The sequence below is a fragment of the Triticum urartu genome, chromosome 2A (genome assembly GCF_056163025.1).
Source record: "Triticum urartu cultivar PI428250 chromosome 2A, HENAU_Tu73, whole genome shotgun sequence".
Taxonomy (NCBI): Eukaryota; Viridiplantae; Streptophyta; class Magnoliopsida; order Poales; family Poaceae; genus Triticum; species Triticum urartu.
The window spans coordinates 717,995,731-718,018,605 of NC_141874.1; the positions used below are offsets into that span (position 1 = coordinate 717,995,731).

Genomic DNA, 22,875 nt, shown 5'->3' on the forward strand with positions numbered 1-22,875 from the left:
TACCTTTTAAAGTACATATTGTGGATTTTCGTTCATCTTATTGATCTATAATATATTTAGATTCCAGGGATTGTCTTTGCAAGAGGGCCTGCTGTTGCTGTGTTGATTCTTTTGGAGTCCAAAGGGCAAACTTATGTTGTTTTACTGAACAGGTATATATGTAACTGTGATTTGCAGCGAAAGGTTGCTTTATTTGCGAATAGAAAGGTTGCTTATTTGATGAACACAAATTCTATTGATTATTGACCCTTCCAGAAATTTTAGGCTAGAATTCCTATTGGAATGCTAGATGATGAAAATGGCGACTTTGTTGGCACCGCAGTCCGAGAGGTTAGTATCTTCTTTCCCCAAATATACAGTTTGTATCCACTGAATTTTGCATGCTATTGCAGCTAGTCAGTCACACTAGCCCTGTTTTAGCTCGATTTGGTTCACAAGACATATACCAATCTTGCTGCCACTGCCAGGAATTTGACTTAATTTCTGAAGTACTAAGTTTTCATTTAATGTATACGTCAGTGTTCGCTAATTATACTTGGATTGTTGCTAGGTCGAAGAAGAAACTGGTATAAAGTTAAATTTAGAGGGCATGGTTGATCTTACTGCTTTGCTGGACCCTGCTACTGGGTGCAGAATTCTACCATCACCGGTAAGTGGCCTGCATTCCCTTCAATGCTCAATTAAGGCATAACTTCTGTTACAGAAAAGAATGACATAACTTGACTCAGATTGTCTTACGTGCACTGGGCAGACCTGATTGATATACATAGTTTGGGTTCTTTGTCTCATTATACCCATATGTTTTTGTTGAGAATCACATGCAACACAAAAAGCAGAAGACAGCCGAATGAATTCAGTTTGCAATAACTTTGTAGATTTGTAATAATCCTGCTATATATGCTGCTTGGAAACATAGCGAAGAGTACTGCATAGCAAAACTTCTATAAATGGGATGTTCAGTTGGCATCATATACCCGGAATGGAAAAGTTCTCTTGATCCATGCTGATGCAATTTTGACACCTGTTCTAAGAACATACACTTGCTCCTGGTCGTGCAATACCTCGACTAACCAGCTTCCTCTTTTTACCATGGTGGTTGTGACGAAGAGATTGGCCTGTTCCTTTATAGGGGGCACGTGGACGAGGAGACTATCAGGCTCGCCAAGGGAAGGAAACGGGCCAGCGGGACCATGGCGAGCCGATCAAGCTGTGTATGGTCCCCTATGACCAGCTCTGGCGCACGACGTCAGATGCGAAGGTGCTCTCGGCAATAGCTCTGTACGAGATGGGCAAGAAGGAAGGCATCCTACCTCTGTTGCCGCCATCTAGTGGCTCATCGTCAAACCTGTTAACGCCGAACTGGGCATGCACGTTCTTCTGTACCGAGATGTTTGAGAACATTGGTGGTCAAGTACACTGTAGTCTCCGTCAATGCCGAGCTGCAGTGCGCAAATAGTTCCAAGTAATATTTGATTTTATAGGGAAGTTAAATGCTGTGTGGATTTTTAGGACATGGGCTACTCACACCCGATATAGCTAAAAATGTTTTTAAAAAACAAAGATTTCTGATCTTTTTATCGCAAACATGGTCCATTGTTATACTCATGTGTAAAGTTTCGCGACTAAATGACTTCATAGAATTCTTGTGGAAAGCAAAATTGCAGGTATAAAAAATGTGAATAGTAACTTCTATATTTTATTGATTTTTTATTTGCCCAGAATATGACGAAAGTCATTTCCTCGTGAAACTTGAGACACATGTAGCTACACTATGTTGGTTGCAAAAAAGTTTCAGAAATGTTTAACTTTTTTGAAATTATTTTTCTATCCGGGCACATGTGCACCCTTGTTCACCATTTTATTTTCGAGGTAAAAGTCAAGTATTGGTGCCGAATCTTCATAATTCTATCACAAACACTATGACATATAACCGATAAAAGTATACTATTAGCGAACAATGATGTATACATTAACTGAAAACTTAGTACTTATACTTGGATTGTTGCTAGTACTAGACATCCTTCAAGAGATCATTGCACGTGTGTCGATGCTGATGAGTTCAACCAAAGGTCAAACATTAAATTTTCATCTCCAAAGCTAAAGGAGCTTCGAGCCAACACCTTGAACATTGGGTGATGTGCTAGTCACTGTCGCCATTCACTAACCACCTATCTACGCACTTCCTGTTGGAAATTAGGTGGGTAACCCGATTCAAACCGAGACAAAAGTGTGATTTGGATGGTTAACCCAAATCTTGTTTGACAACTCATCTATTGGTTGGAGTGCCTGTTGGTAATGTTATGGATCGGTGAAGGTGTCCATTAGAAATTAGAATGCTATTTTTTTCATGTCAATGATTTTCCCTATTCCACGTGGTTGCCTTTTTTGCTATGTCTATGCTCCTCAAATGACACATGTTACCTTTCTAATCCTGTTGATGCTACTATTTTATTTGTCAACAAAGAATAAATCTTGCTAGTACGAATAGACATAGTAACATCGGATGCTTCTCGCTCTAAAGTATGCATCTTGATAGTATGTCATCCTTGGGTTTTGTATGCACCATAAAAGATAGAATTGAACATATATGAAAATTTGAAATGCTTGTAGACCAAGAGATCCTATTCCAGTACTCAGTTCAACTTTATGCTAAAAAAATACCGAAAAATATCAGTCATTAGAATATATATATTTTGCATTAAAATGTACTCATGCTGTTAAGAAACTATCATATTGATGGAGCATCGTAACCCGTGTGTGATCACTTCCATTCTTCATTTTCTTTCTCTTTTGATGGATCAACTGTTTCACAAAGTCATTGATTATCTTTATGCTGTTTTTTAGTTTGGCTTCTGCCTTCTGACCCGATATTAAGATACCTTTTTAGTTAATTTCCAAAACATATAAACATACCGATAGTAAACAAGAGAATTTGATCCGATGTTAAGCTCAAAATTGAGTCCCGCTTCGAAGATTGAATCCATAGTTGTTCTCATCAAAAGGTCCTGACGAAATGTGCATTGCAGACTTGATTTGCAATCGAAATGGTAAAAATTCAGAGAACTGCCAGCCAGCAAATGCACATCAAGTCAATCAGCTATTGGTACGAGCATGCTACCTCAACTTCGACCTCGGGTCAGTTAATTCGTATCTTAACTTTGCTCACTCAGAAATCTGAGTAATCATAGACCATTTCAGATGTTCTGAAGAAACTATGTTTACTGCAGTTATTTCCCAAGAATAGCTCACTGAATTTTGGTTTCGCCATTCAAGTCTAGGATTTGATTTTTTTTGGAAAAGGAGGTCATCCCCGGCCTCTGCATCGGAAAGATGCATGCGGCCACTTTATTAAAAAGCCGACAGTAACAAAGTCTGATCTGCAAAGTACTGCTCACAAAAGGAGCAAAGGAAAAAAATAAAGAGTACAAGTCTCAAAGCCGCATCCGGCTGGACGAGGATCCACTAAGGACCTATTCTATGCAGTGATCGCCATCCAAACCGGTTAAAAAAACCCGTGCTGCCATCTTAAATCGGTTGCACCCAGTAGCCAACTGCTCCCTGGAGGCCGTAGGAGTGAGTAATGAGCACGTATGGATCCATGCCGTAGCCCGGAATATGACGTGCAAGAAATTAATCATAGGTTTTCTGTTAAAAATCATATCATTCCTACAGTTCCATATAGCCCAAATAAGTGCGCATATTCCGATCCGAATATTACACACGATATGAGTATTCAACCCATCAAGCCATGTTCCAAACAACGCTTCTATTTTATTAGGAGGTGAAATATTAAATGCTACATGCACCGACCGCCAAACTAACTTCGCAAGAGGGCAATCAAGAAATAGGTGTTGTATTGTTTCATCATGATCACAAAAACAACACCTCGAGCTACCTACCCATCTCTGCCTCAATAAGTTATCTTTTGTTAGGATCACTTGTTTGATAACAAACCACATAAATATCTTAATTCGTAAGGGCATTTTAACTCGCCAAATATGAAGCGATCGTGGGATTGGGCCAGAGTTTATGAGATCTAAGTACATGGACTTGACCGTGAACAAGCCACTACTCGTGAGCTTCCATCTAAAAGAGTCCTCCTCATCTGAAAGGTGCACTGCTACCTCTTGAGCACTGCGTTGGTTTTCCCTTGAAGAGGAAAGGGTGATGCAGCAAAGTAGCGTAAGTATTTCCCTCAGTTTTTGAGAACCAAGGTATCAATCCAGTAGGAGGCCACGCACGAGTCCCTCGCACGTACACAAACAAATAAATCCTCGCAACCAACGTGATAAGGGTTTGCCAATCCCTTCACGGTCACTTACGAGAGTGAGATCTGATAGATATGATAGGATAATATTTTTGGTATTTTTATGATAAAGAGGCAAAGTAAAATAAAAGCAAAATAAAAGGCAACGGAAATAGCTAAGTGCTGGAAGATTAATATGATGGAAAATAGACCCGGGGGCCATAGGTTTCACTAGTGGCTTCTCTCAAGAGCATAAGTATTTACGGTGGGTGAACAAATTACTGTTGAGCAATTGACAGAATTGAGCATAGTTATGAGAATATCTAGGTATGATCATGTATATAGGCATCACGTCCGAGACAAGTAGACCGACTCCTGCCTGCATCTACTACTATTACTCCACACATTGACCGCTATCCAGCATGCATCTAGAGTATTATGTTCATAAGAACAGAGTAACGCTTTAAGCAAGATGACATGATGTAGAGGGATAAACTCATGCAATATGATATAAACCCCATCTTGTTATCCTCGATGGCAACAATACAATACGTGCCTTGCTGCCCCTACTGTCACTGGGAAAGGACACCGCAAGATTGAACCCAAAGCTAAGCACTTCTCCCATTGCAAGAAAGATCAATCTAGTAGGCCAAACCAAACTGATAATTCGAAGAGGCTTGCAAAGATAACCAATCATACATAAAAGAATTCAGAAGATTCAAATATTGTTCATAGATAAACTTGATCATAAACCCACAATTCATCGGTCTCAACAAACACACCGCACAAGAAGATTACATCGAATAGATCTCTACGAGAGAGGGGGAGAACATTGTATTGAGATCCAAAAAGAGAGAAGAAGCCATCTAGCTAATAACTATGGACCCGAAGGTCTGAGGTAAACTACTCACACATCATCGGAGAGGCTATGGTGTTGATGTAGAAGCCCTCCGTGATTGATACCCCCTCCGGCGGAGCTCCGGAACAGGCCCCAAAATGGGATCTCACAGGTACAGAAGGTTGCGGTGGTGGAATTAGGTTTTTGGCTCCGTATCTGATAGTTTGGGGGTACGTAGGTATATATAGGAGGAAGGAGTACATCGGTGGAGCAACAGGGGGCCCACGAGGGTGGAGGGCGCGCCTGGGGGGGTAGGCGCGCCCTCCTACCTCGTGGCCTCCTGGTTGAAGTCTTGACGTAGGGTCCAAGTCCTTTGGATCACGTTCGTTCCGAAAATCACGTTCCCGAAGGTTTCATTCCGTTTGGACTCCGTTTGATATTCTTTTTCTGCGAAACTCTGAAATAGGCAAAAAACAGCAATTCTGGGCTGGGCCTCCGGTTAATAGGTTAGTAAAAAACAATATAAAGGTGTATAATAAAGCCCGATAATGTCCAAAACAGAATATAATTTAGCATGGAACAATAAAAAATTATAGATACGTTGGAGACGTATCAGGCATCCCCAAGCTTAATTCTTGTTCGTCCTCGAGTAGGTAAATGATAAAAACAGAATTTTTGATGTGGAATGCTACTTGGCATAATTTCAATATAATCCTTGTAAGTGCATCTAGTGCCACCCCTAGTTGGTTTTGGAGTATTGACGACAAACTAGTTGAGGGACTAACGTGTTTGTGAGAATTACAGGAAAACACAGGTAGAAGTCCCTCATTGATTCGGTTTTATTACCAGAGATGACCCCTAAAAATGTACGAAGACATTGAAGACAATGGTGGTTTATGAAGATATTCATATTGAAGACAATGACATGAGAAGACTCCCTATGAAGCTTATGGAACTCGAAGACTTAGAACCTTCGTAGTTTTATTTCATTTATGTTGTGTCATAGGAATCACCGTACTGTTAAGTGGGGTCCAAGAGAACCAGTCAGAATGACTGAAGTGATGCCTAATTCAAATCCTATGTCTTCAAGCGAAGACTTTGAGAGAAAATCTTGTCCAGAGTCAGACAAGTCAGCTTTACTTGTAGCCCAAGTAAAGTTGCCGTGTGAGTTCAAAATTCGACCGTTGGTACACGTGTCAGTTCCTTAGTGACCCAGGGTCATTTCGGACAGATCAGGTCGGGTTGCCAAGTGGCTATAAATAGTCCACCCCCACAACCATAAACGGTTGGCTGCTCAGATTTTAGTGCACGGCTTTTGTCGTTTGAGAGCAACCCACCTCGAAGCCTTTGAAAGAAAAATTCCTAGTGAGGAGAAAAGCCCTAACCACCCAGAGCCAGAGTAAATTGGGCATCACTTAAGTCTTCTTGTCTGTGTGATCTGAAGACTTATTACACTTGAGGACTGTGCATCCTCCAGACGGTTAGGCGTCGCGTTCTGAGCATCCAAGAGAAATTGTGGATTGCCAGTGAACGAAGTCTGTGAAGGTTTGGGAGTCTACCTTGAAGACTTACCCGAGTGATTGCGTGAGGTCTGTGTGACCTTAGCTCAAGGAGAAAACGGTGAGGACTGGGTGTCTTGGACTAAGTGTCCTTGACTGGGTGTCCGGGACTGTGTGTCCTTTGGTTTAAATACCTAGCCGCTCCAACCAGACGTACAGTTGTCACAGCAACTGGAACTGGTCCAACAAATCATTGTCTTCAACGTGTCACTGGTTTCATCTTCACTTCCTTTTACTTACAGTTATTCATTGTGAAGCCATTGCATGCTTGCTTTATCTTTTGTCTTCACAACATGAATGTATGATCTGTTTGGCTTCATAACTTCTTCCTACCTGATCCTTATTACACTAAAGCTGTTTGTCATTGCACTTTCACTCTATTGAATACATGACCATGGCTGGCCTAGTGTAATCTAACTTCCGCTGCACAGTAATAGGCATAATATTCACTATTTGTCTTTATAACTCTCATGTTTTGAAGATTTTCATAAAAATCGCCTATTCACCCCCCCTCTAGTCGATATAACGCACTTTCAATTGGTATCAGAGCAAGGTGCTCCCTTGTTCTGGGTGATTCGGTTTAACCACCTGGAGTTTTAGCGATGTCGACTGCAGGGATAATCAAAGTCTCTGCTGCTTGCCCCGTCTTCGATGGAACTGAATATCACTACTGGAAGAATAAGATGCGCATGCATCTTGAAGCCATTGACGTCGACCTATGGTATGTCGTCGAAAACGGCGTTCCCAAGGCTGGAGAAGGTGTCACTGCTGCTGATGTCAAGAAGTTCATTCAACTGGATTCTACTGCCAAGAATATCATCTGTGGTCATCTGACCAAAGGACAGTATGGCCGTGTGAGTGCCTTGAAGACATCAAAGCTAGTCTGGGACTGGCTCTCCAAGGTCAATGAAGGCATCTCAACCCAGAGAGATCAAAGAATCAGTGTTCTTCGCAACCTCTTCAACCGCTTCAAGCGAAATGACAATGAGAATGTCCAGCACACATTTGACCGGCTCACTGACATCACAAATGAGCTTCAAGCCCTCGGCGCCACTGAGATCACCAAACATGAAATCGTCAAGACGCTGCTGAGATCACTTGATAGTTCGTTTGACATCCTGGCCCTGATGATTCAAGAACGTCCTGATTTCAAGACACTCGATCCGTCTGACATACTTGAGAGGCTCAACACACATGAGTTTCAGCTTTCTGAGAAAAGAGATATCTACGGTCCAAACTATGGGCGAACTCGTGCTTTGAAGGCAAAAGCTGTCTCCTCATCTGAAGAAGAATCTGACTGCAGTTCTGATGATCCTGAAGACATTGGAAGAGAACTTGCAATGCTAGTGAAGAAGTTCCAAAAATTCACCAAGAAGAAAGGCTTTAGAAAATCTTCACGATCAAGCTCAAGGAATGATGAAGTTTCTGCTCATGACTACAAGAAGAAAACATGTCACAAGTGCAAGAAAACCGGACACTTCATTTCTGAGTGTCCACAGTGGGACAATGAGAACAGAAGGAAGAAGAAGAGCAAAGAATATGATTCTAACGACAAGAAAAAGAAGAAATACTCAAAGTCTTCTTCCAAGTCTTCATCAAAGTCTTCATCACACAAGAAGAGCTCATCTGGCAAGGCACGTGCGTTTGTTGGCAAGGAGATGGATTCAGAGGAGGAGTCCGCATCTGAGGAGGCAGAGGTGGAGTCTGAGGAGGAGTCTGATTCTGGCATTGCGAGTCTGGCTAAAGCATACGTCGCCAAGTCCATCTTCAACACTGAAGACAATGACTGCAACACCGACACCGACGCAAATGACAAGAACGACTCCACTCCTACCTACTGCTTCATGGCACGCGGTGCCAAGGTAAACACACGTACTACTCACTATGAAACATCTAGTGACGATGACTCTGAATGTGATTCAAAACCTAGCTACAGAACACTTGCTAAAATTGCAACTGAACAACAGAAAGCCATGGAACATATTCAAAAACTGTTAGACAGAAGCGATGATCTGTTGGGTGCCGAAATGACTCGTTCTGAATCCTTAATTGAAGACATAAAAAATCTTCACGTTAAGTATCAGGAACTTGAAGATCGTCTTGAGACTCTCTCAACTACTCATGAAAAGCTCTCCTATGATTATCTTCAAAAGAAGCAAGATCTTGAGAAGTTGAGAGCGGATCATGAAGATCTTCAAAAGGAAAATGAGTCACTTCGCTCCGAACAGATCAGTCCCGCTCAGGAAGGATTTGAACCACCATGTCTTAAATGCATTGAGCGTGATAATGCTAATTCTGTTGCTGAATGTTCCACTGCTACTACTGTTGCAATATCTTCAACTGTTAACGTGGTAACTAACCCCTCTTCTGAGGATACCACTGCTATTGCTGATGAGAATGCTAGGTTGAAGACATTGCTTGAAACAGGAATGTACAAAAGTCTGAAAGGGCATCAGACACTATGTGATGTCCTTAAGAAGCAGATTCTGAACCGAAACCCTAGGAAAGAGGGTGTTGGGTTCGTGAGGAAAATTAATGCAGATGGCTCTTACTGGAAACCTGAGCAGTACCCCAAAACCACATGGGTTGCTGCAAAGGAACTTTCAGCAGATCCATCCAATTTATCTGGCTTCACTTGTGCTAACCCTATTATCATTGATGAATCCTTTGATGCAAACTATAAACTGTTTAAGAATCAGAATGGTGAAGTGTTTGCCAGGTACATTGGTACTAACTGCAGGAATGGACCGCCTATGAAGAAGATCTGGGTTCCGAAAACATGTCTGGAAAATCTTCCTGTGAATATCTTCATGACACCTCACTTGAAGAAGACAAACCTCGGTCCAAAGGCTTCATACAGATAGAGGACTCACCTGAGTCACACTAACGCAAATGTTTTGCAGGGAAACCATACTCAGGCATATGAATATGAGAGCGGTTCATCGAACCGTCATGTTCATATGACCAAAAATTATTCTGCCTATGCCTATGAGTATTATTGTCCCCCTGCTAGACTGTTTGCTAAGGCTTCAAAGCCAAAATTCTCAGATGCTACACTTAGACTTATAGCTTCTAAGCCACCCTTGAAGATGTGGGTGGTTAAGAAAGCTTAACTCTCTTTTGCAGGGAAAGATCTCCAGCACAAAAACAAAATCTTCTGATGATATTGCTGGGGACCATAAAAATCTTGTGGGGCGCAAGATAAACTGCCCAAATGGCATCATTATGTACTTCGTTCCTGAATCGCATGCTACTCTCCCTATTAGTCCTAATCTGGATCTAAGTTTTCATAATCCACTGGTTCGTCAAATGTTTATGCTTCACAATACCCTTCGTGAAGCCTATCCCCCTAACTGCACTGTAGGGTACGACACCAGTGACTTCAAAGTCTTCAGAATGGATTATTGACAGTGGGTGTACAAATCACATGACTGGTAAAAGAAGCCTTCTCATGGACTCAACTTTACGTCCATCCGACAAGAGCCACATTACATTTGCTGACACTGGTAAAAGTAAGGTATTGGGTCTAGGTAGAGTTGCAATCTCAAGGGATCAACACATGGATAAAGTCATGCTTGTTGAATCCCTTGGCTTCAACTTAATGTCTGTCTCAATGCTTTGCGATTTGAATATGATTGTAATGTTTGGCAAATATCGCTGCCTGGTGCTAATGGAATCTGATAAATCTCTAGTGTTTGAAGGGTATAGGAAAGGTGATTTGTATGTGGTACATTTCTCAGCAGGACCACAACTTGCAGTATGTCTTCTTGCAAAAGCTTCAGAATGCTGGCTTTGGCATCGAAGGCTTGGGCATGCTGGCATGAGGAACCTCCACACCCTTGCGAAGAAAAAGCACGTCATAGGCATCGAGGGCGTCAAGTTCAAGAAAGATCACTTATGCGGTGCCTGTGAAGCAGGAAAGATGACAAGGGCAAAACATCCTTCGAAGACAATCATGACCACTACTCAAGCTTTCGAACTGCTTCACATGGATCTTTTCGGTCCCACTCACTACTCAACTTTTGCTACTTCTGCTTGCCTCTATGGCTTCGTAATTGTTGATGATTATTCTAGATATACTTGGGTGCACATAATCCTTTACAAGACTGAAGTGCAGGATGTCTTCAGACGCTTCGCAAATCGAGCTATGAACAATTTTGGCGCCAAGATAAAGCACATCAGAAGTGACAATGGCACTGGATTCAAGAACACTGGCCTTGATACATATCTGGACACCTTGGGGATCACACATGAATTCTCAGCTCCATACAAACCACGGCAGAATGGCGTCGTCGAACGCAAGAACAGAACACTCATTGAGATGGCCAGAACAATGCTAGATGAATACAAGACTCCAAGAAAATTCTGGACTGAAGCCATTGATACTGCATGCCATACAATCAATCGTGTTTATCTTCACAAGCTTTTGAACAAGACATCTTATGATCTCCTAACTGGCAAGAAGCCAAATGTCAGTTACTTCAGAGTATTTGGCGCAAAATGCTGGATCAAGGACCCACACCACACCTCAAAGTTTGCACCAAAAGCACATGAAGGCTTCATGCTTGGATATGGAAAGGATTCGCACTCCTACAGAGTCTTCAATCTCTTCCACTACAAAGTGGTTGAAACAGTGGATGTGCGATTTGATGAAACCAATGGATCACAAAGAGAGCAATTGCCAAATGTGCTAGATGAAGTTCCAGCAAATGAATCAATCAAGCTTATGGGAACTGGAGAAATTGTACCTTCTGAAGCTCATCCTGAAGAAGAACTTATCATCTCAGCAACTGATCCACATGAAGACAATGCTCAGCCTGAAGATATACCTCCAAATGACAACACAGATCAACAAGAGCAAAGTCTTCGCCCTATACATCCTCGTGTTGCAAATGAAGTACAAATTGACAAAATACTTGACAGCATCAATGCACCTGGTCCACTCACTCGTGCAAGGGCAACTCAGCTAACAAACTTCTGTGGGCATTTCGCATTCGTCTCAATATCAGAACCCAAGAAAGTTGAAGAAGCCTTCATGGAAGCTGAATGGATTCAAGCTATGCAAGAAGAGCTTCAACAGTTTGAGCTGAATAATGTATGGGAACTGGTTAAGCGTCCTGATCCACGGAAGCACAACATAATAGGCACCAAATGGATATACCGCAACAAGCAAGATGAGCATGGTCAAGTTGTCAGAAACAAAGCTCGTCTCGTTGCTCAAGGATATACTCAAGTGGAGGGCATTGACTTCGATGAAACATTTGCTCCTGTGGCTAGGCTTGAAGCCATACGCATACTGCTGGCCTATGCAAATCATCATAACATACTTCTCTATCAGATGGATGTGAAAAGTGCCTTTCTCAATGGCAAGATTGAAGAAGAAGTGTATGTTGCACAACCACCTGGCTTTGAAAATCCAAAACATCCTGATATGGTATACAAGCTCAACAAGGCACTGTATGGCCTCAAACAAGCCCCTAGGGCCTGGTATGATAGACTCAAGTACTTTCTGAAAAGCAAAGGCTTCATACCTGGTTCCCTGGATCCCACTCTTTTCACGAAGAAATATGATGGTGAACTGTTTGTGTGCCAAATATATGTGGATGACATTATCTTCGGCTGCACCAATCAGAAGTATAATGAAGAGTTTGGATATATGATGCAAGAGCAATATCAGATGTCCATGATGGGGGACCTGAAGTTCTTCCTCGGTCTTCAAATACGGCAACAACGCAACGGCATCTTCATATCTCAAGAGAAATATCTTAAAGAGTGCCTGAAGAAGTTCGGTATGCAAGACTGCAAAGGCTTCACAACACCAATGCCAACCAAGCATCATCTGGGTCCCGACGACAATGGTAAAGAGTTCGATCAAAAGGTATACCGCTCCATGATTGGGTCTTTGCTTTATTTATGTGCATCTAGGCCAGATATCATGCTTAGTGTTTGCATGTGTGCTCGATTTCAAGCGACACCAAAGGAGTCGCATCACTTAGCTGTGAAGCGAATTCTTCGATATTTGGCTCACACCCCAACTCTAGGATTATGGTATCCAAAGGGTTCAGAGTTTGATTTGGTTGGATTTTCGGATGCTGATTATGCTGGTGACAAGGTTGATCGCAAGTCTACATCAGGCACATGTCACTTTCTGGGACGATCACTTGTATGTTGGTCTTCAAAGAAGCAGAACTGTGTATCACTCTCCACTGTTGAATCTGAATACATTGCTGCTGGATCTTGCTGCGCTCAGCTTCTGTGCCATGAAGCAAACACTCAAGGATTATGGCATTCATCTGAAGCAAGTGCCACTTTACTGCGACAACGAAAGCGCCATCAAGATTGCCAACAACCCAGTTCAGCACTCGAAGACAAAGCACATTAAAATTCGTCATCACTTTCTCAGAGATCATGTTGTGAAGAAAGACATTGATATCATACACGTCAACACTGAAGAGCAATTGGCAGATATCTTCACCAAGCCCTTGGATGAGAAGAGATTTTGCAAGTTACGGTGTGAGCTAAATATCTTGGAATCCTCAAATGTCCTGTGATCAGGCACACATCCTAACACTTAAGCATATTGATGACTTAGATGAGCAACACACGAAGTAGCGTATATCTTCAAACAATGAAGACATACATTCTAAGTGTGAATACATTAATGTGGAATTTGACTTCGGAGCGCCACGATAATTGTGCGCCGTGTCTGGGTCTAATACTTCCTATACGGTGGGTAACGCCACCACCAAACGTTCTGTTTTGAAGTGTTTCTCTCATGGCGTTACCTCTCAATGTCTTCACATTTGGTTTGGCTTCATTCTCAATATGTCTTCATAATTATCTTCACTGCGTTGATTAAATGGATATATATGTACTGATGTTCTGTCCTCTACAGCATTCACTTATAGCTATGTCTTCTGGGTTAAATCTTTTGAACTAAGTGAATGTGATCGGACCCTAACCTCTCTATGCTTTCTATCTCAAACTCTATCTCTCCAAGTCATATGTATTCTGTTGAAACTGTCAAATGTCTTCACTGTGTCCTTGTCAGCTGAAGACATAGTGACAACCATAAAAGTCCGTTTTTAATGCTCAGTCCTCCACATAATATCCGGAGAAGCAGGAACGACCGCCCGACAATTTAGGCGTGCGTGGGACGTGGAACAAATCCCAATCTTCCTCTAACTGGCCACGCGTGCCTCAAATGCGAACCGCCAGGGGTACCTGCGTAATAGCGCAGTGCCGCCTCTATCCCTATAAATACACGATTCACTGCGGTCATTATCTCCTTCTTCCACCCTCGCACGAACCCTAGCGCCACCGCTAGCACTCGACGACGCCGGCGACGAAGCGCTTCACTGCCGCAACCTCTCCGACGCCGTTTTCACGCCGACAGCGGACATCGCTCTCTCCGCCGTCGCCGTAGGTGTCTTCCGTCGCCAAGTTAGGGCACGGAGGATCGAACTGCTCGACCTCAACTCTCACTTCGTCTAGCAGTTCCAAGTGTGGTAAATAAAACCTCTTTTTACAGCCTCTTTTGATCCCATAGTTCAGTCACTTTCTGCCATAAGGAGTTTCTCTTCACATCAGTTAGTTATCTCGCTACATCTCATGACATGCCTAGTATATTCACTTGTGCTTCATAAGGTAGTTAGATTCCTCACTTGTACTGATCTGTGGGTTCGTACAAATCTGAAACCAACTTCTTATCTGTGAGTGAATGTCTTCGCACAATGAGGTCTATGTCTTCAAAACTGATTTATCTTCAAAATCTTCTGAGAATGCATATGACCTCTTCCCCTTCCCTCGCACCTTAATGCTGTCACAGGTACATGTCCGTGGGAGAATCCTTTGGTTCTCATAGTCTGCATTCATTTGCAGAGTACTTGCAGCATCACATCAACTCTCCTGAAGCCAGTTCTTGCAAAAGGAAGCCTTTGAAGCCTTTGAACATCTTGAAGCCTTCCAAGTTAATTCATGGCTTCAGAAACAGCAGCAAGGAAGGGAGGCAGACAGCGACGTGGTGAAACGTCCAAAGATCTGCCTGATGAATTGGCAGAGATGTACAAAACTGATCCTGAAGAAAGCTATAGTCAGCGCAAGACACGAATCCAATGGATTCGAAGATATTGGGCAGAGCAATGATTCCACTACCGCTTTGTCACTCAGGAATATGCGGAGAAGTGCGCCATCAAGAGACCGTGGGGAGACGTACTATACAAAAATCTCGTACCCAGGTCCAGAGTCGAAGCCATTGCTCAAGGCTTCTATCCATGCATGGTGAGAGGACCACAGCCAGCTGAAGCACATCCGTCATCACTTCTCTGGTGCCGCGATGATAATCTCTTCAAGCGTAACTTTCAGTTTGCACAACAATCAGCGAAGATAAATAAGAAGAAATTTGGGCTTGACTTCAACCCTGGTCCCTCCTCACCAAGGGCAGATGGCACACGCGACGCCGATCCCAATATCATCGGGCTGTATGCCAATCTTACAGGCCTCATCACTCGCATCCTAGTCCAAGGGACTGCTGTGAATGACTCTCCATCAGATACTGAGTCAGATGACGCCCCTGCTGCGCCGAAGCCGAAACAGAAGAAGCCAAAAGCTTCAAAGCCAGCCGCTTCTCCCAAGATCGCAAGAGTGAAGCCTTTAGCAACTGCACCTCCTGAAGCCAGTATGTAGTCAGAAGGCTTATCACGAGTGTCCAAGCCCCAAGAAGCCAAGAAGCCTCAGCCACACACAGGCAAAGAGCTCACAGCTGCTGCCGTTCTGCGCTGTGAAAACATTGATCTATCAAGCGATGAGGATCTTGGAGATGACGCACTTGAGCAGCTCATCAAGAGCAAGGAGGAGGCTGAAATCTTCAACAATCTGCCTCTGTTTGATGTCGCCGTCATCCACAGCTTCATTGATGAATGGTTTGACACACCAGACATAAGCTTCGATGATCTGCAGCTACCAATAGGCCTCAGCGTTGCCTTTCAAGGTGCAATTGCTTCAGAACTTGCAATAGCCCAGCGAATTGTAGAACTGAAGCAGAAAATTGATTATGAAAAGGCTCAGTTCAAGAAGCACGTGGCCAAGCTCAGCATGCAAGAAGTGAAAAACTTCAAGATCATGTTGCACGAGCTGAAAGAGAACTTTCTGAAGACGCGTGCTGAAGCTCAAGGCTCGCGAGAGCGCATGAAGACTTTGGCTGATCACTGCGTGCAGGCCTACAATGAGGCAGAGAAGCGCAAGGCACTTGGGCGTCCCGGCATTGACCCCAAGATGGCCGCGAAGAAGAAAAAGAAGGATGCTGTGCCTGAACCTGAAGCGCCAAGGTCAGAAACTGCTCCGATTGTCTTCCCCGCTGCAACGACTGGCTCGAAGCCAAAGAGTCGATCAACCGCCTCACAGCACAAGAAGACATGGACTGCAGAGGCTGAAGCTAAGAAGAGAAAACATTCTGAAGCCTCTCCTTCTGAACCCAGCATCAAGAAGCGCAAGACCAAGAAATCTCGGGCTGCTCCCACAGAGCCCTTGACAGTTGAACCCCTCTCCGTCCGCTATCCTGACGCAGATCGTCAGTTGACTGTGCATGAACCCAACGCTGAAGACATTCTAGCAGACGAACCCAACGCTGCTGAAGACATTGGTCTCCAAGACAATGTGCAAGGTGATGCAGCCCTTCCGCAGCTTGAGACAAGCGAACTGATCAGTATTGGTCGTCCGTTGACGCCAATCACACAAGATGCATCGTGGGCAGATCGCCCACAGGAGGAAGATGAGCCCCAACCCACTACAACTCCACCAGCGCCTACATTCCGTAGGCTTCGCAAAGGGCCAAGGGCTCAGGCTACTGACGACATTCCGGCTGCATCAGCCGAAGAGCATGCAGAGATACCACAAGCTCCAACTCCCCCACACCAACAAGAAGCAGTTCTCCAGGAGAACGTGCCTGAGTCTGCAAATGTTGAGGCTGCCACAAACAACGCCGAAGCAAATGTGGAGCCCAACCCAACAATAGCTTCAGAAGACAATGAAGCTACTGCTCCTGAACATTCTGTGCCTGAGTCTGCTGTCGGACCACAATTCAACTATCATATTGCGTACAGACCCCAGGTCCAGAAGCCGATCCCACGACTGCCAAGGTTCCCAGGTCCTGCATCAGCTCCTGGTTCCTTCAACATCAACGGCTTCAGGGCAGATAACACGTTTTTCGACCGCTCCAAGAACCCTTATTCAAGGGAACGGATTGTATCAGATAGGTTCTGGAGCCATCAACAGCGCAGCTACTATTCATGCATCCTATACAACCAAGGCCGCATCTTGCCTCACAAGCGCCTTGAGGTTGAAGCTGTTGTTGGTCTGCCTGGTCTGGAAGAAGCACTGGATTGCTTCAAACAAGTGGGTTTGCTGCCATTTATCACTGATGAAGAGCACTGGAACGAAGAGCTTCTGCTCCAGTTCTATGCCACTTTGCATATCAAAGGCTATAACAGAGATCCGAAGACATGGATTCTGGAGTGGATGACAGGCAATATCCATCATGAAGCCAATGCTTTCGACCTAATTGAGCTTACCGGCCTTCCCACTCCTGGCGAATTCTTTGAAGAAGGGTGCCAACTCCATGCTGAAGCAATTGAGAGCATATTTCAGCGTCCTGAGCCAGATATGAGTCAGATGCTCTCAATAATGAAGCCACTGCCTCCTAATGCACCCTATCCAACTAGGTTCTTCGTTGAAGACGTAGAGTACCTGCCCAGAACAATATATCACATCATAAGGCGGACTCTATGGCCTGTAAAGGGACACTCTCGATATGCAACAATTGATGGTGCAATGAAGACTCTCATCTTCTGCATTCTTCATGGCAAATGCTTCAATGCACGGGATCTCTTCATCCGTCACTTTGCAGCATCTGCCTCAGAACTGTTTGGATTAAAGTTCTATGCTCCTTGGGTTATGAGGCTGATCAAGCTTCACTCTGCAATCTCCTATCAACCCTCAGCCCGCAACCATAGGATATTTTTGCCAGATGTGGACACATTTGCTGAAGCAATATATCCAGAGCCTGGCAAGCAACCATTAAGTCTTCAAAATGCAGAACACCAGAGCTTCACTCAAAATATTGAAGGTGTTGAAGCTCTCTCCCGAGTGTATCCAATGGCTGGCACCACACGTGCCCCTGCATCAACTGAAGCCACTGACAGCACAGCTGCCAAGAGACCCAAGAAGCGCGCTCGAGCACTCAATGACCGAGAGCTTCTTGTGGCTCTTCACCAAAAGTAAGATAGGTATCACGACTGGCTCAAACGGCAGATGAGAAGCATCATGCAAGACGTCAATCGCATCAGAAATCTGGCAACCAAGAATGCGTTTGTCGCACACGAGACCTGTCGCCGCACTTGGAAAGGCCTCACCATGATGAGCAATGAAGCTGAACTGCAAGAGGATGGCTTCAGAGAGAGATTCCAATTTGACTCCACGCCTCCAAGAAGAGCTGTGATGCGAAGCACACCATCACTTGAAGAGTCAGAATTCTCTTCTTCTGCTGCCACCGTGTCTGCCCGGATTATTGAAGAAGACGACGACGCGACATCATCTCCACCTGCTTCAACACACGTCGAATCTGCACCAAGCTCATCTGCACCGCCACCAAACCACTCCACCGATCCTGCTGCGCCTGGGAACGCGTAGAAAACTCTATGTCTTCAAACCTTTTTGGTCATCACTGACAAAAGGGGGAGAAGCATGATGTTTATAGTCTTCAAGCGGGTCACTTTGGGCGGGTGCCTTTATATTTTGCTACATTTTGCTTCGTGCTTACAACTCCCGTTTTTGCTACATTTGCCTCTTTGAGTTGTAACACTTAGCCTTGATGGCCGTCTGCTACCTGTTTGTCACTCCGCTATGCGAAGATAAATTCCGCATGTGCGACGATAAATTCCGCACTCATCTCTTACTGCAGACGTCCATTTTCCATTATGCATGTCATTATCTTCATATACTTTCACATGCATAGTGGATTGTCATCATAAGTTGAAGTGGATCTCCACAAGTACAACCTGCCATGTGCATTTGCATTCAAAAGGCAAATTACTTATATGCACATCTTCAGGGGGAGCCCTTGCAACTTATGAAGACAAATTCCTTTACTATCTCACAAATTATGTTCCCCGTTGAAAACTTCAACTAGTTTGTCATCAATCACCAAAAAGGGGGAGATTGTAAGTGCATCTAGTGCCACCCCTAGTTGGTTTTGGAGTATTGACGACAAACCTAGTTGAGGGACTAACGTGTTTGTGAGAATTGCAGGAAAACACAGGTAGAAGTCCCTCATTGATTCGGTTTTATTACCAGAGATGACCCCTAAAAATGTACGAAGACATTGAAGACAATGGTGGTTTATGAAGATATTCATATTGAAGACAATGACATGAGAAGACTCCCTATGAAGCTTATGGAACTCGAAGACTTAGAACCTTCGTAGTTTTATTTCATTTATGTTGTGTCATAGGAATCACCGTACTGTTAAGTGGGGTCCAAGAGAACCAGTCAGAATGACTGAAGTGATGCCTAATTCAAATCCTATGTCTTCAAGCGAAGACTTTGAGAGAAAATCTTGTCCAGAGTCAGACAAGTCAGCTTTACTTGTAGCCCAAGTAAAGTTGTCGTGTGAGTTCAAAATTCGACCGTTGGTACACGTGTCAGTTCCTTAGTGACCCAGGGTCATTTCGGACAGATCAGGTCGGGTTGCCAAGTGGCTATAAATAGTCCACCCCCCACAACCATAAACGGTTGGCTGCTCAGATTTCAGTGCACGGCTTTTGTCGTTTGAGAGCAACCCACCTCGAAGCCTTTGAAAGAAAAATTCCTAGTGAGGAGAAAAGCCCTAACCACCCAGAGCCAGAGTAAATTGGGCATCACTTAAGTCTTCTTGTCTGTGTGATCTGAAGACTTATTACACTTGAGGACTGTGCATCCTCCAGACGGTTAGGCGTCGCGTTCTGAGCATCCAAGAGAAATTGTGGATTGCCAGTGAACGAAGTCTGTGAAGGTTTGGGAGTCTACCTTGAAGACTTACCCGAGTGATTGCGCGAGGTCTGTGTGACCTTAGCTCAAGGAGAAAACGGTGAGGACTGGGTGTCTTGGACTAAGTGTCCTTGACTGGGTGTCCGGGACTGTGTGTCCTTTGGTTTAAATACCTAGCCGCTCCAACCAGACGTACAGTTGTCACAGCAACTGGAACTGGTCCAACAAATCATTGTCTTCAACGTGTCACTGGTTTCATCTTCACTTCCTTTTACTTACAGTTATTCATTGTGAAGCCATTGCATGCTTGCTTTATCTTTTGTCTTCATAACATGAATGTATGATCTGTTTGGCTTCATAACTTCTTCCTACCTGATCCTTATTACACTGAAGCTGTTTGTCATTGCGCTTTCACTCTATTGAATACATGACCATGGCTGGCCTAGTGTAATCTAACTTCCGCTGCACAGTAATAGGCATAATCTTCATTATTTGTCTTCATAACTCTCACGTTTTGAAGATTTTCATAAAAATCGCCTATTCACCCCCCCTCTAGTCGATATAACGCACTTTCAATCCTTCTTATTGTGGCATGAATGTTCAGATTTGATATGATTCAAGATAAAAGTTTAATGTTGACATAAAAACAATAATATTTCAAGCATACTAACTAAGCAATTATGTCTTATCAAAATAACATAGCCAAAGCAAGTTATCCCTACAAAATCATATAGTCTGGCTATGCTCCATCTTCCCCACACAAAATATTCATATCATGTACGACCCCAATTTTGGCCAAGCAATTGGTTCATACTTTTAATGCGCTTCAGCCTTTTCAACTCTTACGCAATACATGAGGGCAAGCCATGGATATAGCACTATGGTGGAATAAGGTATAATGGTAGGGGTTATGTGGGAAGACAAAAAAAGAGAAAGTCTTACATCAACGAGGCTAATTAACGGACTATGAAGATGCCCATCAATTGATGTTAATGCGGGGAGTAGGGATTGCCATGCAACGGATGCACTAGAGCTATAAGTGTATGAAAGCTCAAAAAGAAACTAAGTGGGTGTGCATCCAACTTGCTTGCTCACGAAGACCCCGGACATTTGAGGAAGCCCATCATTGAAATATACAAGCCAAGTTCTATAATGAAATTTCTCACTAGTATATGAAAGTGACAAAATGAGAGACTCTCTATTATGAAGATCACGGTGCAACTTTGAAGCACAAGTGTGGTAAAAAGATAGTAACATTGTTCCTTCTCTTTTTTTCTCTCATCATTTTTTTATTTGGACCTTTTCTCTTTTTTTATGACCTCTTTTTTTATTTAGTCCAGAGTCTCATCCCGACTTGTGGGGGAATCATGTCTCCATCATCTTTTCCTCACTTGGGACAATGCTCTAATAATGATGATCATCACACTTTTATTTACTTACAACTCATGAATTACAACTCAATACTTAGAACAAAATATGACTCTATATGAATGCCTCCGGCGGTGTACCGGGATATGTAATGAATCAAGAGCGACATGTATGAAAGAATTATGAACGGTGGCTTTGTCACAAATACAATGTCAACTACATGATCATGCAAAGCAATATGACAATAATGGAGTATGTCATGATAAATGAAATGGTGGAAAGTTGCATGGCAATGTATCTCGGAATGGCTATGGAAATGCCATGATAGGTAGGTATGGTGGCTGTTTGGAGGAAGATATAAGAAGGTTTATGTGTGATAGAGCATATCATATCACGGGGTTTGGATGCACCGACGAAGTTTGCACCAACTCTCAAGGTGAGAAAGGGCAATGCGCGGTACCGAAGAGGCTAGAAAATTGCGGAAAGGTAAGTGTGCGTATAATCCATGGACTCACATTAGTCATAAAGAACTCATATACTTATTGTAAAAATTTATTAGCCCTCGAAGCAAAGTACTACTACGCATGCTTCGAGGGGAAGGGTTGGTAGGAGTTAACCATGGCGCGATCCCGACCGCCACACAAAGGAAGACAATCAACAAATACTTCATGCTCCGACTTTGTTACATAACGGTTCACCATACGTGCATGCTACGGGAATCACAAACTCCAACACATGTATTTTTCAATTCCGCAATTACTCAACTAGCACAACTATGATATTACTACCTTTATATCTCAAAACAATTATCAAGCATCAAATTTCTGATGATATTAATTAAAGCAAATTGCCATGCTATTTTAAGACTCTCAAAATAATATAAGTGAAGCATGAGAGATCAATAGTTTCTATAAAACAAATCCACCACCGTGCTCTAAAAGATATAAATGAAGCACTAGACACTACTAGGGAAAACCTTATACACAGAAGTTTATCAGTAGCGCGGTTTAAAAATGGGCGCTACTGCTAATTAGTAGTAGCGAGGGGTATAAAAACTGCGCTACTACTAAGTTGATAGTAGTAGCGAGGGGTCTAAACCCGCGCTGCTACTAAATAGTCTCCAACAATGCCTCCGGGATAGGCCATAGTAGTAGCGAGGGGTATAAACCGGCGCTACTACTAAGTAAGTAGTAGTAGCGCAGGTAAGACCCCCACACTACTACTAAGCGTGTCCACCCCGGCCCGATCCACACTCCCACCCACCACCACCTCCCACCCCACCAACCATCCCAAACCACCCACCCCGTCTGTCTCAAAAAAAAAACGACGCAGCCCGATCCAGATCCCCACCCCACTCGCCGCCGGCCTCCCTTCCACCTCCTCTCCTCCCTCCGTCCGCCCCCACGCCCCCCGTCGCATGCGCCACGCCGGCGGCCGCGCGCCCGCCGCTCCCCGTCTCACGCCGCTGCCCGCCCTCGCCCCCCTCCGCCACGCACGTGCCCGCCCGCCGCGGCGCCAGCTCCTCCTCCGCTACGGCATGCCGCTGCACCGCGGCCTCCTCCCCCGCGGCATCGGCGTCGGCGTGGGACTGGACCCGCTGGAGCCGGCACTTCGCGGAGGTGGACCAGGCCGAGAGCTACGCGTCCGTGTTGCGCTTCCAGCTGGAGGAGGCCGTGGAGGCCGAGGACTTCGCCGAGGCCGCCGCCCTCAAGCGCTCCCTCCTCGACGCCACCGCCACCGACGCCGTCTCCCGTGTCATGGCCGAGCTCAAGGTCCGCTCGCTCGCCGCCTCCTCACCGATTACCTAGGTTATGTATCAGTTTTTCAATCTAATTTTTCAATTG

General features: G+C 44.1%; 1 pseudogene; it reads left to right on the top strand.

Annotated features, from left to right (window-relative positions):
* Positions 1–3,013: 3,013 nt before the first annotated feature.
* On the top strand, positions 3,014–22,839 carry LOC147987105 (protein EXECUTER 2, chloroplastic pseudogene; annotated as a pseudogene).
* Positions 22,840–22,875: the final 36 nt, after the last annotated feature.